The sequence below is a fragment of the Mixophyes fleayi genome, chromosome 1 (assembly GCF_038048845.1).
Source record: "Mixophyes fleayi isolate aMixFle1 chromosome 1, aMixFle1.hap1, whole genome shotgun sequence".
Taxonomy (NCBI): Eukaryota; Metazoa; Chordata; class Amphibia; order Anura; family Limnodynastidae; genus Mixophyes; species Mixophyes fleayi.
Genome location: NC_134402.1, coordinates 293,149,507 through 293,166,684, shown reverse-complemented (window position 1 = coordinate 293,166,684; position 17,178 = coordinate 293,149,507).

Below are 17,178 nucleotides of genomic sequence, written 5' to 3'. Positions count from 1 at the left end.
ACCCCAAAGCTAGGCTGGGGGTCATGCTATTGTCTAATTTCCAGCAACATTACAGGAATAGGTGACCCACTTGGATTTAATGGAACCAAGGCTAGAATCCACAACACTTAGCTGGGGCATTTTAAATGTCAAGAGGGGCACATGGTTGGATGATAATAAGTTGCCACTACCACAAGGCAGCATAAATTCAGCACTAGCCCCATCCCCCAGATAGCTCAAGGGTATGTAGGCAGGTAATCATATGTCTTTGCCAATCCCTGTTACCATGAGAGTAGGATATGTAGCTATATAGATATGTAGCAATACTGATAAAAGTTAAGCCCACCTGGATACTTTTCTTGTTGGGAAGAGCACCAGTGGTACTTCCCTACATTTCTTAAACATAGATAAATGGCTCGGGTACAGTAAATTGTAAGTCTTATTGTCATGAAAAGAGCTTACCATCCATTTGGTAAGCTGTTATGACTAAAGCTGACTGGAGCATGCTATTGTAACCTGGCACATCAAACTGGGATTGAAAGCTAAGGTGGCCGGGCAGGCATCACCTGAAGTGCTAGTCAGCTGGAACAGGATAAAGCCTTTATATACACCAAGGGTTTAATTCAGGACTAGTACAATGCCAAGGTTTATTTGGAGTTACTAGGTGTTGAAGATATTCAGGGACAATGGTCAGGGCACCATATCTACAGACAGAAAAGAGTCATTAACAGCAGAGGGTCCTCGGGAGTGAGGTGGAAGAGAATTTGTGACCATCCAGCTCCCACAAGATAAGTAGCATCAATTGTGCATTGAAAAGGCTGGTTCACCCCCCCCCTCCCCCCAATACCCATTGTCTAACAGCATACAAAAGATGACATCTTGCTGGGCTCTTGTGCAGGCTTCAGAAGGACAACAATGGTAAGAATTGTAATTTACAGATGGTGGAACCTTGTTGGTCTATGCTGTGGTGTGTACCTCCCGAAAGACAGCTGACATGATCCTAGACTCCTGCCTGACGGACAAAGGAGAGGTAAAAAATGATGAATACTGGGATCCTGCCTTAGGAATTGGTCACATGTATTTATGCTAGTTCTTTTCCCTTGTAGTACATTCCCATGCCCATGGTATTGGAGGCAGGTGGTATGCTGAGAGTTAGCCCAGTGAGTTTGGTTTGATGTGGGAATCACTGTCAGTTAACTCCGGGTACAATATACAATATACAACATAATCCTCAGTACTCATATGGGGGCTAATTTGTAGTGATAGTCCTCAATGCTCTACGTTGTACAACTACCAACTAAACAAAAAAACACTCTTGCTACTGGTGAGCTTGAATTATGTGTGTTGGATCCACTATTGCAGCTGTCATAGCAGCCCCATAGACTTTAACTTTCACGTCTAGAAACTAAACAAATTAAATTTGAAGCTCTGAATGATTTACTTTTTCTTCTGTGATTTGTTAACTTTTATCTAAAGCATTCCTTCTGATTTACCAATTATTTAATTTACTGTAAAATATGTAGACCTGCTTAAATCCCTTAAAGGCTTGTTACAGAATGGATATTGCTGTACTTATAATTAGTTTATTACTTAACTTCTTTTCATTTATGATGCACATTATTTCAATCCCCCTTTGCTCTGTAATCAGCAATCCGGGGAAACAGAGTGCTGAGCTACTCAGTTTCAGGATGGTAAGAATCAGAAGATCATACATAATGACAAGACTCCAATAGAATTTGAGAAGAGATCCATTATTTTCATAAATGAACACATTTGTATATTGCTAAACAATGATGGACTTTTGTAGAAAGTGCCTGTGTTATTGGGACTGGAGATGGAAGGCAGCAAAGTTCAAGGATGAATTTCAAAACCTGCTGAACCTGAGGCTTCTTTTGTGTACAAGTGTGCCTACTTGTCTGCCAAGAAAATTTCAAGATGCATGCCCACCTTATGGTCTTTATAAGCACACCCTAACAATCAAGGTTTAACTATTTTTGTGGGTTGGCTGATATTCTGGGAAAGGCACAGGGGGAAACAGTAAAAACTTCACATAAATGTTCGGCCTACAACCACCCATCCAATGATTTTAACTTTTCTGTTTAAGTACATTTTTACTTATATTCATGAGACAGAGGGGACCTCAAGACTATCTTTATTACATGTGTCACTTCAGTGTGTTTTATAGTTCTAATACATTGGTTGGAGTATGTATAGAAAAATTCTATGCCACGGTAAAGTAACGGTGCAAAGTGTCATTATAAGTACAGAGATGAGACCCCCAAGTCCTTTTGTAAGGAATAAAGGCTGTGCACCTTCTTGTAAAACAGGGAACACCTTTGTAAATGGAACCTCACCATTATTTTATATAATTTAAATAATTCCATCATGCCAAATTAAAAATTGGTTCTGTACTGGTCCTTTGACATTATAAAAACTTAAAAGAATTTAAATTCAGACTCCTTTTCATGTTAATGGGATGTCAAGCTGTGCTCAAAATATGGTAGAACTGAGAACAGCTCTATGGTACACAATATATGAAATTGGGTGCAATTATGTTCTCTTTAGTCTCTGTTTACTTTACACTTAACTCAATTTGGTTCCAGCGCCAAAACATAATTTAAACCATTTTCTGATCTGAGTTTCATGGACACATTTCTATATTCCTGTCAGGATTTAGAGTTACAGGTAAAAATGCTACCCGATCATAGACACAAATGTTGTGACCAGGTGCATTTTTACATGTGTATCTTTAGTTGCATGTATCTTAAGATACATTTTCACAGACAGAATGGGCCTGATTCATCAGACTGTGCTCAAAATTTGACACCTGTATTTAGCCTTTGCATGCGCCTGAATTTGGGTGCAGTTGTACAAAGGAGCTGCAGGAATCGGCTGCCTTACCCACCGGCTCTATAAAGTGTTAAGAAAATAGCATGGAAAAGGGCTGTTTTACCGGCTGTATTTGCCGGTTCTGAGCATGGGCAGAGTGATTTTGCAGATGCGTGCCCTAAGGAATTATGTCCCATGCCTCTACTGTAGCTATTAATATCTGTTAATAAACATCTCAAGGTCTACCATGCGTTTACTCTAGAAACAGCTGTCCAGCTCATAGTAAATGACTGGTGATTACTCACTACACACACAGGTGAAAAAGGACAATCCACTTTTATAAAGATTATTCATTGACCAGGCAACTGCAAGGTAAATTAATGGCTGCCATGGAATACTTTATATAAAAAGGCACATGCTCTCAAATAATGTAAAGTGACTTAAGTGCTGTAACAATAGAATATAAGTTGCATACAAAATGACATCAATATTGATTCAGTACAAAAGAACCCAAACAAACAAACCATGAAGGTAAGCACAATTGCATAACAATCATTAGTGACATCAGGGCAATGATCAGCATAAATATTGAAAAAAAAGATTATTTTAACTCACGATAACAATAATAACAAGGGTTTAGCAATATGACCATATGGTTAATAACAATAAAGTAATAAAAACCACACTCTTAGCATTAAAACTAGAGGAGGGCCTAGCTTATTTTCTAAGTCTCATACAGAGGCAAACGCAGGATTTGAGGTTCGGGGTTTCCACGCCACACCACCATTGGGCATGACCATCATGTGTGGGGGCGTGGCTATAATTTTACAACATTTACAACATTCCATTGGTCCAAAATGCATATGCATTGCTATGTCTAGTGTGACACTAAGAACAGAATAAAAAAGCAGTTATAATTACAATAAATGATAAGCAAAGTGACACACTGCAGCCATAGTAAATGTGGCCGAACATCATACGTTCTGAAAAATTATTGTAGATTACTCTGGTTATACATACAACGAAATGCTTCTATGCTGTTAAGCATAAATGCTGCATACAACTAAACACATCCCAGCGTGCTCCTGTACGCTTTACAACATTGCTCTTTAGCATAAGCGTCATGTGCTCTATATGTTCCTATAGTACCAAACCCTGCTTACTGAGTATTCTTATGTAAAATTCTATATAAGATGCTTGTTTGTTTATCATTGCTGTATCACACAAGCTGAATTCTTCAGACATGGTCAAATGTTACATTGTACAGACATTAAAATGACTGTATTGCTACTCAGGATAGGTGGTCTGTATGTATTGTACTTTTAGGTGACATACTGCTTTGTATGCTAATGCTAATTATATTGAGTGTTTGCTGCCTCATGGAAAATAATGATGAAATGGGTTTTTGGCACAAGCTGATTAGCAATTTACAGAGTTTTAAAGCTTGTTTCAGCTGGTAATTAGCTAACTATTATAGTCAGACTATATGACAAATACATATCCCCTATCTGCAACAAATTAGGCAGGATAGGGTCACACTCGCAAACACACAGAGGGTCAAACACACAGACATGTAAACTGTCACATACACAGACAAGCACAGACTTACAAATATACAAACACACACAGGGTCAAACACACAGACATGTAAACTGTCACATACATAGACAAGAACAGACTCACACATACACACACACCGGGTCAAACACACACACAAGTAAACTGTCACACACACAGGCAAGTTACAAACTCACACATATACAAACACACAGACATGTAAACTGTCACATACACAGACAAGCACAGAGTCACACATACACAAACACACACAGGGTCAAACACACAGACATGTAAACTGTCACATACACGACAAGCACAGACTCACACATACACAAACACACACAGGGTCAAACACACAGATATGTAAACTGTCACATACAAAGACAAGCACAGACTCACACATACACAAACACAGAAGTAAACTGTCACAAACACAGACCAGCACATACTCACACATACACAAACACACACAGGGTCAAACACACAGACATGTAAACTGTCACATACATAGACAAGCACAGAGTCACACATACACAAACACACAGATATGTAAACTGTCACATACACAGACAAGCACAGACTCACACATACACAAACACACACAGGGTCAAACACACAGATATATAAAATGTCACATACACAGACAAGCACAGACTCACACATACACAAACACAGAAGTAAACTGTCACAAACACAGACCAGCACATACTCACACATACACAAACACACACAGGGTCAAACACACAGACATGTAAACTGTCACATACATAGACAAGCACAGAGTCACACATACACAAACACACAGATATGTAAACTGTCACATACACAGACAAGCACAAAGTCGCAAATACACATACACACACAGGGTCAAACACACACACACACACACACAAGTAAACTGTCACACACACAGACAAGCACAGACTCACACATACACAAACACACAGACATGTAAACTGTCACATACACAGACAAGCACAGAGTCACACATACACAAACACACAGACATGTAAACTGTCAGACACACAGACAAGCACAGATATACACAAACACACAGACAGTAACAGACAAACTGTCACACACTCTTACCTTCTTTTTCTGCCTCCTGCATCACACACATGCCGGCTGGGTGGACAAAAAGGGCGGGGCCAGACTGCAGGTCAGAGAGCTGTATATACACAGCAGGGGAAGCGATCCAGGTGCCAGTCACTGCCTGCATCAGCACCCCAAGGAGGACAGGGGTTTTTGGGGACTAGGAAACCCCCCCGGGTGCGCTTCTGTCATAAAAGGTGACCATACCCTATTTAAGTCACAACAACAAATGCAAAATGAACATGTTAAATTGTAGGGTGTTATTATACCAAAAATCATAGTAGTAGTTTGCCATGCCATAAATACATAACTGAAAAGTACAATTTGGTGAAGAAGAGATGTACTTTTTACTATTGCAGCATAAAAGTAAATAATTAGCATAGGTACTGTGATAAAGAGGATACACATGTATATCTATGTTCCAGGCTTGGCTTTAATTTGTGAAGAGGACACTCCCAATTGCCAGCCATATATTCTAATGGGAAATAACCATTACCAGCTGTATATTGCACAGGGATACCTCCATATATTAAGCAAACCTATACCATCAATTATTTACAGGGATTTCTCCATTGCCACTCATATATTACACAGAGATTAACCCCATTTCTTCGCAGCACGGTGGCTTAGTGGTTAGCACTTCTGCCTCACAGCACTGGGGTCATGAGTTCAATTTCTGGCCAAGGCCTTATCTGTGTGGAGTTTGTATGTTCTCCCTGTGTTTGTGTGGGTTTCCTCCGGGTGCTCCGGTTTGTTCTATTACAGTCACATGCAGAAGTGGGCTGGTATACGGTGGTATGCCATGCCGCCACTTTTCCAACTGCCTTCATTGTAAAACTATAAATTTCCATTCACCTACACTTTCTATTCGACCACTTCTAAATTTGCATTTCGACCACTGATTGCTACTATTCCACAACTGCTACTGGTATCTGGTGGTATACTGCTTAAAGCTTCACAAGCTCTGATAAGCAAAAACAGCCAATGGCCACCAGGAATCGCTGGGACATGGAGTGACACTCAAGTGTTTCCTAGTTTTTTTACAATCACTATAACTTTATCACCCACCACCTCAGGGGTGCTGGGGAGATTATCAGTGCTATTCCATACAATGCTGTTTTTATAAAGAGCATTCTAGAGGCTCTAGCCATATGCGAAATAAAGCTAGGTACACACTACAGGGTTTTTGTCCAATAATCGGCTCAACAAGCCGACATACGACCACACGTTCAAAAGTCGGGTCAGTGTGTGTAGTGACACAATGGTCAAAAGTTTGCCCAAATGGACAATTGTCACCTCATTTGGTTGGTCGTACCGTTAAATGTTTTTCGTTCCAATCTCGTTTCCGTTGTGTAGTGTGTATAAACTTCCGACCGATCCACAACAATCCTCCGATACTTCCTCAACCTGGGGGGCGTGTGTATGTAAATTTGTAATGCCTGTACCAGTCCCACGTGGTGCAGTATCCGCACATCACAGGCTTGTGTTTTGTATAGATGTGTATTGCACCCGTCTAGCTGCAGACCATTACACTAGTATAAAGCACGTGTGTTATTACCCTTTGCATCTATGTTGTGAATCTATTCATATTTACCCTTTATAAACTTTAACCTTTATAAACTATTCAACTTATAAAGTCATATTAACCTTTATTAACTAATATTTGTAAAATGGCCAGAATAAATCACACAGTGTTGATGCAACAGTTTTATTGCAGGTAAAAAAAAGTAAAAAAAAAATTGTATTGTAGAATATGACACGTGAAAAAAATAGTATTACACTTAAAGGGTGCTACTGGTTTGTGGCACAACAGTTTCAAACAGTATATACATGTCAACAAAAGTATTATCAAGGTTTTTAATTTTTTTATTAATGTTGGCTATATTTCTTTTCATTTCTTTCAAATATTCGTGGAGCTTTACAACATTTTTTTCTCCCTCTGGACTTTCATCGGATATGACGATGGTATCTATGAAACAAGAAAATAAAAAATGTTTACCATTACACTTCTATATCTGTAATAAAGTTAATAAAAGTCTTAATCCAACACCAGAACGGTGCTCACCTTGCACACTGCTCGAGATCAGTTTGTGTTGTGGTCCCTCTAGCACATTTATTTTTTCTTGTTTGATAACAGGTGTTACATCAGTGGTATCTAAACTGGCCTTCTCACCGTTAATTCTTCCTTCTGACAAAACAATAATTATGAGTTTGAATTGGTTCATGTGAAAGTAGAATGAAATACATAAAGTCCTTCAAACAGGTACACTACACGACTACACGTGCAACTCACTTTTTTTAATGTTTCTACGAATTCGCTCCAGTCTCCTTTCCTCTTTATTTTTAAGGTCCGACCACCTCTTCTGGACTTGGAATTTATCTCTTTTCTTTCCAAGTTTTTCCTTCAGTAATCGCAGTCGTTTTTGCATTATCACTTCCTTTCTATTATTCACTTTTCTGTGCTTTCGCTTTTGACAGTCGTAGTCGTACTGGTTCAGTACTTTTATCATCATCGCCACCTCTCTTGGGCCTATTGACTTTGCTCTTTTAACTGCAGTAAATTCTTCTAGAACATCTCCATCCCCCACCTTAACTTTTTCCAACATTTTTGGGCCCTTCAACCACCATATCTGAGTGTCTCCGTCTCCATTGCTCCAACCCCCACTAACACCTTCTCCTCACCCGCCATCTTCTCATGTTCCTGAGCGCCAGACAGGCTCCACTCAGACATGGGCATTCGTTTCTGCTGTGTACCAATCAGCGATGATGCCCACAGAGAATGGAGCATTGTGGGTGATGCCTTTATAAACTTTAACCTTTATAAACTATTCAACTTATAAAGTCATATAACCTCGTGTATGAATTTTTTTTGCTATAACGTTAACCCGTACATGACCATAACATACGAAGGGATTTTACGATTGTTCTGAGCCGTACATTCGTTCACATATATGGCAAGTTTTTTCTGATTGGTACATACATGTGTACTTGCATTGGTTTATTGTACAGCACAGATGTGAAATATGTTTATTTTTATTATAGCCAAACAGAACACAATGGCTTACGAAATAAATACTGACCTAATGAAGGATTTTATTGAGAACTACAGGGCTCACCCATGTTTGTGGAAAGCCAAATCCAAAGATTATTCAAACAGAATGATGCGGAACATGGCGATGCAAGAGCTTGTAAAAGCATGTCTGCCATATCACCCTGGAGCAACTGCAAGATCCAGAACCTGGAACCTGGATTTGTAGTTTGTTATGGAAGGTAGTATGCTCCAATGCATCTCCATCTGAGACTCTTCCACTTTTTCCAATGTCCACAAATAAGAATTCATAGTTCACATCCACTATGGCCATTAAAATAATGCTAAAAAATCCTTTATAATTATAGTAGAAAGATCCACTGTTTGACGGTGGCATAATTCTGACATGTTTGCCATCAATAGCACCACCGCAATTTGGAAATTCTTCCGCTATCACTTTCCGGTCTTCCTCTGTCGATGGAAACTGAAACATAAAGATGTGTAAATAGTTTACATTTGAACATGCATGCAATTGCATACCCTCATTCCTTTTATTTTGCTCTTTTTCAGCCTGTACTCCCTTCTGATGGCCTCTTGCTGGATGCTTCAGGCCAGGAAGCTACAACAAGTAATAGCACTGCACATGAGAGCCAGCTAACTGCTGATAGCCAGGATGTGATCGAAGCTGGTACACTAGCAAAAAACATTCAGAAGCGATAGAGACGTAGAATAAGGGAAATACAAGAAAGTGATGCACTAACAGAAAAGATGCTTGATTGCGCTAACACTTTGATGACAAAAACAAAGGAACAGGACCCATTTGAATTCCTGGGTGCAACAATAGCTAGCATAATGAGAAGTAGTAGCAAGCGCATTCAAGATGAAATGGAGCGGCTGCTGTGCGACCTCATGTGTAGGGCTACCGTTGAAAATTTGTGGTCGGACACGATTATTTCCCCATCTAACCGCAGACACAATCATACACATTTCACACAGCACAGTTGCAGCATGCTACCATGGGCGGACAAAGCGTAATGTCTCAACCGTGTATGACATCCACACCAATAGCATCAGGAAGGATGCCACATTACGCTGAGGACACATCAGGAATGGACACAAGCAAAATTTTGCACTACCAACAACTATAAACTGTTGCTCTGGTCCAAAAAATTATTGCATTGCACATTACAAGTTAAATGTATTTTTACAATTTTATGTATGGTAATAAACCGCTATTTTTATAATGAATACTATTGCTTTTGACCAACCTTCATATACTGATCACAGACACCTTCGCTGATAGCATCACAGGTGTCAGGTATTATCATGCCAAGAGCTTGAGGTGAAATAGCTGTGCTGTATTTCAGATCTGCCCGTGTCCTCCCTGTTGCCAAAAATCTTAGTGTTGCCACCAGTCTTTGCTCTGGGTCTCCTTAAATGGGTGTTTTCCCTCTGGATGAGAGGGGTTACTAGTTGGAGCAATTCCTGAAAAGTGGCATCATTCATGCAAAGAAAATTCTTAAAGTCTTCTGGGTTGTTGTCCCGTATCTCCTGTAGCAGGGGCATATGAGGGGCATAATGTGTCTCTCCTCTTGAACCAATCTTTGCTCCAACAAGATCAACTCTTTCTGCTTTTTTCTCTTTGGTTCCATACCTGCAGTCTTCTTGCCACAGCAAGCAGGAAAAGTGCAGTTGCTTGTTCTTCTTCTACTGTATCCATTGTAGGTTTACAAATAGGAATGAATGAAGAGACAGTGTTGTCTTCTCTTTTTATGCGGTTTTGGGTGTTAACTATAGCGAAAGCTCTGCCCCTTTATGCTAATGTCTTTGGTATATCGATACATGCCCCGCAAATGTTGCTTCAGTGTGTACGAAATTGCAATCATTGCTCACGACAACATGGCTGTAAAAAGTCGCTAAAGGGACGTCCACTTTTCTCTTTATCGTCTAAAACAAGGCTAGTGTGTATGCAGTCCATGGGCCGAGCGATCGGAACATCGATCGCATGTAAAATCGATCGGCATAAAAAGTTGGTGGAAAATTCTGTAGTGTGTACCCAGCTTAAGCTGGAGCTAATTCACATTATGACAAGGAGAGCCCGTGCATGATATCCATGTTATAATGTAATCCAGCTCAGATTCTTAACTACTTTGTGTACACACAGTTTACAGCACTATGTTAAGATAATATGTAGGTAACCAAAATTATTAGAACAAGAGTTCATTCCAATGGATTATCTAATACCAAATAGAAACAGACAAACATTAGAATCATACTAGCAAACAGATATGCAATATATAATGCATACATACATGCATGCTAATACAATATAAATTTTAAAAGCACAAAACAAAATGTAAACTGATTTTTTCATTTATTAAATTTCAGTATTACTCTGAAGCAAATTTGTAGCCATATATGTCAAGTGCAATAGCATTATATTCATTTATTTACACAAAGTAGTAATGTTACATCAAGTACACTTAAAGCACTGCTCTACTTGACAAGGAATGTTCCAATACGTAAGAACAGCACTCCTTGTAGTTGATTTAGAGGTGAGAGAATAGATTTGGCACAAATCGAAATCCATCGGAATTTGGTCACTCTAAAGAAATTTTAGATGAAAAAAACCCCACAAAATGCAGGGGATACATTAAATGGTAACAGAAATATATAAATTCCTCCTTCACTCTTTTACTATTTTAGTGCCATATGATGGTGTTGATATACTGTGCTACATATTTGGGAAGTGTGATATCACTGGGATTGACAGACAACTACGGTTGTAGTTGTAGACCATTCTAGTGAATATTCTCTTTGCTTTTATTTCAGAAAATGATCTGGGCACAACCAAGCATATACATGACAAACAAGTTATATAAGAGTGATATATGTCAAAGAAGTTAAGTGAAACATTTAGTAGTGGAAGGAGTGAAATAACCAAGTATAGATAAAAAAAAATAAAAACAGTGCCCTCAATAGAGAATTCTAAAATATATTTGTGATTATAAAATAAAGTCAAATTAGATGATTATAAGAAACATTCGAAAAGACAAAAAAAATCAGTATTCAGTCCAAAGATGCCAGATATATTAAACAAACTATAGATAACAGAGAGACAATCAGAATGTCACGGGCACTAGGAGTATTATCCAGAATTCACCAGGTGTAGCTACACTTACCAGAGGTGAGGACCTCTGGGTAGTGTGGTGAATCAGTGGAACCATACAGTAGAATAAAGGAAAGGAATGTCAATAGTATAAATGCTGAGTCTTGGCACCGTGGAACTGTGATGGTACAGCAGTTTAGTAAACAGGTGTCACTCACCGGACCGTGAGTGCCTCTTCCCGGACATTTAGGAACCGTGGCCGTCCTCCATCCTGAGGGACTGCGCATGCGCAGCCCTTTCCATACCTCCAGTGTATGTTCCTTTAACTAAATTGGCAGATCAGGCAACCTCCCTATATTAAGCACCTGTGGTCAACACCACGTTGCCTGATCTTGGAGTCTCATTCCCCATGAGTCTCTGAAGGTGTTCCTGTGTTTCCTCGTTTATTCAGCCCAGCTGATTCCTGTGGTTTCCAAACCACTTCTACCTCTGTGGTTCCCATACCACTTCTACCATCTACTGTGTTTCATCGTGACTGTTGAGCTGATTCCTATCCGCTGCCTCCGTGCACTACAGTCTTCTAAGCACTTCAACTCTACCATGTATCATTGGGACTGTTAGCTGATGCCTATCCGCTGCCTCCGTGCACTACAGTCTTTCATTCACATCCACTCACCTGTTCATGATTGTGACTGCCAGCTGATTCCTATCCGCTGCCTCCGTGCACTACAGGCTTCAACCTGCAACTCGTCTGTGTTTCATCATCGTGACTGTTTGGCTGATTCCCATCCGCTGCCTCCGTGCACTACAGTCTTCAACCTGCAACCCGTCTGTGTTTCATCATCGTGACTGCTAGCTGATTCCTATCCGCTGCCTCCGTGCACTACAGTCTTCAACCTGCAACCCGTCTGTGTTTCATCGTGACTGTTTGGCTGATTCCTATCCGCTGCCTCTGTGCGCTACAGTCTTCAGCCCTTGTCAACTCTCCCGTGTTTCCTTGAGTCTGCTGCCACTATTGCTACCCGCTACTCTCCGTGACCAACTGTTCCAGTTCAACTCTGCTCCGGTGTCCCATCGTTACTGCACCTACTGGTTGCTATTGGCTACCTCCGTGTTCCCGCAGAGACCCGCTGCTGTTACTTCTCAGCGCTACTCATCCATCTACTACTGATCCGCTCTCCACGCCTTCCTGTGTTCCCTGCTGGTCTACCTACCTGTGCGCTGCACCTGCTAGACCACCGCTTCACCCATCCAGGGACTTTGGATCCTGCCGGCCTCCTGCCCTTCAGGTATCTCTGCACTCCTGTCTGACTGCCTTCTCCTGAACCACGGTATGCATACTTCCCATTGACTGTGCTGTGTATTGCATACCTTGCTGGACTGTGTTGGTTCTCCTCTGGAGTGTACTATCCGCTGAGTCTATTGCCATCATTGACTGTGTTGGTTCTCCTCTGGAGTGTACTATCTGCTGACTCTATTGCCATCATTGACTGTGTTATCTCATGCTGGATTACTTCAAGAGACTTTCTACATTGGCAGTGTTGTTCAGTCATTTATACATCTATATTGTGCATATTACTGTGGATCAAAGTCAAGGTGCCCGTGTATATATTGTGTTACAGTCTCTCCCCGTGCACCTCCTCACATATATATTCAGTGGTACAACTTGCTAGTGGCAGACCACTGACTCCTGTTTACAGTTTCACCCGTTCCAGTATCCTCTCACATAGCAGTGGTACAACTTGCTAACGCAGACCACTGACTCCCCGGATACCTCCACTTGGATTCCATTCCTTCACTCAGACAGCGGTACAACTTGCTATCCGCAGACCGCTGACTTTCATCACCTCCTCGTTTCTGTTGGACATTCCTCCTCACTATAGCAGTGGTACAACTTGCTACCGCAGACCACTGACTACCTTCACGTGTCCTTTGTCCATACAGTTCCTCGTGTATTACTACTTCCATATTGCCAGTGCTGCTAGTCATAGACTTTCCTGAGCATCTCATCATCTGCTATTTCCTGTTCCGTGATCACCCTGCTACCAGAGTACCATATTACCACCTATACTGCTCTGGTAAGCCTATCACCTGGTGATCCCTGGGTAAAGACTCCTAGTGCCCGTGACAGTAAGATCAGGCCATGACAGACCCAGATACGGAACCTACCGCTAAAGAGATGCTGCAGCATCTGGTCAGCCGTGTGGAGCAACAGGATGCTCGCCAACAGCTGTTACTTCAATGTTACCAATCTTTAACCTCCCAAGGAACATCTGGACAGACCGTTACAGCTAATTTTGAAGCTCCTGTGCTTTCCTCCGTTTCCCCAGTGCCATCCCAGGTGTCTACAGTTCCTACGCTACACCTGCCTACTCCGTCAAAATATGACGGGGACCCCAAAACTTGTAGAGGTTTCCTTAACCAATGTTCAGTCCATTTTGAACTTCAACCTCAAAATTTTTCTACCCATCGTTCCAGAGTGGCCTATCTTATCTCATTGTTTTCTGGACAAGCCCTGGCTTGGGCCTCCCCTCTGTGGGAGATAAACGATCCAATTCTACAAGATAGTGCCAAATTCATTTCCACGTTCCGAAGTGTGTTCGATGAACCAGGTCGTGTGACCTCCGCTGCTTCCAGCATTCTTCGTTTGCGACAAGGCTCCCATACAGTAGGACAGTATGTCATTCAATTTAGGATCTTAGCCTCTGAACTTCAGTGGAACTCTGAAGCATTAGTTGCCGCCTTCTGGCAGGGGCTTTCCGATAAAATTAAGGATGTACTGACTACCCAAGAACTTCCTTCGTCACTAGAAGATTTGATCTCTCTTTGCCATCGTGTAGATATGAGATTTCGTGAAAGAGAGTCTGAGAAAACAACGGTTGTCAAAGCACCTCTTCGTTCTAACCCTCAATTTCGTCCAGCTCCATCCTCTGCGATTCCCATGGAGATAGGACGTTCCAAATTATCTTCAGAGGAGAGGAAACGAAGAGTAAAGAATAGACTCTGTATCTATTGTGCTGATTCCACGCATATGCTCAGCTCTTGCCCTAAGAGATCGGGAAATGCCAGGCCCTAACTAGTTCTGGAGAGGTGAAGTTAGGGTCCCTGGAGTCCTCTCCATTGTCTATGAAATCTAAAGTCTGCGCTTTCGATGTTACGATTTCCTTTGCTACCAAATCCTTTGAGTCACAGGCATTGATTGATTCCGGAGCAGCAGGAAATTTCATTTCTAAATCACTAGTGAATCAATGGTCCCTACCAGTGATCACTTTAAAAACACCCATTACTGTGACGGCTATAGATGGATCACGCCTCATCAATGGTCTCATCACCCAGAGTACGTCTCCAGTAACCCTTCAGATTGGTGTACTACACCATGAAGAAATTTCGTTTTTAATTCTTCCAGTTACGACAAGTCCGATTGTCTTAGGCCTTCCATGGCTTCAGTGTCACTCTCCCCAGATTGACTGGCGCACCCCTCAAGTTACGTCTTGGGGGTCTGAATGTCACCATCATTGCCTCTCTCAAGTTATTCCTCTTAAAGTACAGCAATCTTCCATCTCATCTTCCTCCCCGGGACTCCCTCCTCAGTATGCTTCATATGCCGATGTGTTTGATAAAGCTCAGTCTGAACGTCTTCCTCCTCATCGTTCTTGGGATTGTCCGATCGACCTTCTACCTGGCAAGACTCCTCCCAGGGGTCGGGTCTATCCTCTCTCGTTACCTGAAACTCAAGCCACATCTGAGTACATACAGGAGAATCTCCAGCGTGGGTTCATTCGACCTTCCACCTCTCCCGCTGGAGCTGGGTTCTTCTTCGTCAAAAAGAAGGATGGATCATTACGCCCTTGTATAGATTTTCGTGGACTCAACGCCATTACTATCAAGAATCGGTATCCCATTCCGCTGATCACTGAGCTATTTGATCGCATCAAGGGAGCTCGGATATTTACTAAGTTGGATCTTCGTGGTGCCTACAATTTAATTAGAATCCGTTCCGGTGACGAATGGAAGACCGCGTTTAACACCAGACATGGGCATTACGAATATTTAGTAATGCCCTTCGGGCTGTGTAATGCCCCCGCGGTTTTCCAGGGTTTCATCAATGAGATCTTTCGGGACTTATTATATGTATGTGTCGTTGTCTACCTGGACGACATATTGATCTTCTCACAGGACCTGCCTTCTCATCACCAACATGTGGCAGAGGTCCTCTCCAGACTACGGAAGAACTCGTTGTTCTGTAAATTGGAGAAATGTTCATTCGAGTTACCCCAGATTCCATTCTTGGGGTATATAGTTTCCGGAGTTGGCCTGAAGATGGATCCAGACAAAGTAAATGCTGTACTACATTGGCCTCAGCCAACTACTCTTCGTGCCATCCAGCGTTTTTTAGGTTTTGCCAATTACTATAGACGCTTCATTCAAGACTTTTCATCCATTGCATCTCCCATTGTGGCCCTAACTCGGAAAGGGGCTAATACTAAGCAATGGTCATCTGAGGCTCTCCAAGCCTTTCAAATCCTCAAAGAGTCCTTCTTGTCTGCTCCCATTCTGCGACAGCCTGATGTGACACTCCCCTTCTTCCTAGAAGTAGATGCCTCTAATGTGGGCTTAGGAGCTATTCTCTCCCAACGCTCGGAGCAACAAAAATTACATCCTTGTGCCTTCTACTCTCGGGGTCTTCTGCCCGCAGAGAAAAATTATACTATCGGGGACAAGGAGTTGCTGGCCATCAAAGCTGCATTAGAGGAATGGAGATACTTGTTGGAAGGAGCTCGCCATCCGGTGACGATCTTCACGGATCATAAGAACTTGTCATATTTGCAATCTGCTCAATGCTTGAACCCTCGTCAAGCAAGATGGTCTCTTTTCTTTTCCCGTTTTGAATTAATTATAACCTTCAAACCAGCCGCTAAGAACAAGAAAGCTGACGCTCTATCTCGAGCTTTTGTGACGTCCTCTGATGTAGAAGAGGTTCCCAACCATGCTATTCTAGACCCCAAATGTATTTCTCTGGCTGCTTCATCCACCAAAATGCTACCATTTGGGAAGACCCTCGTGCCTCCTACTCTGAGGAGGAAAATCCTTTCGTGGTACCATGCCTCTCGTTTTTCTGGACACGCCGGTGAACACAAGACCTTTGAGATTCTCTCTCGTAGTTACTGGTGGCCTTCAATGAGGAGAGACGTCAAAGAGTTTGTTGCTTCCTGTGATTTATGTTCTCAGTTCAAATCCTCCCGCAGAACTCCAGCAGGGTTGCTGCGACCACTACCCATTCCGTCCAAGCCTTGGACCCATATTAGTATGGATTTCGTTACTGATTTGCCACCAAGTAAGAATCACAATACTATTTGGGTAGTGGTAGACAGATTTTCGAAGATGGCTCATTTCGTCCCTCTGTCCGGTTTACCTTCCTCGTCTACTCTGGCTGAACATTTCATTAAAGAAATCTTCCGCATCCATGGATGTCCGTCTGAGATTGTGTCGGATAGAGGAGTACAATTCGTTTCCAGATTCTGGCGGGCCCTTTGTAAAACCTTGGGCATACGATTAGCACTCTCATCTTCTTACCATCCGC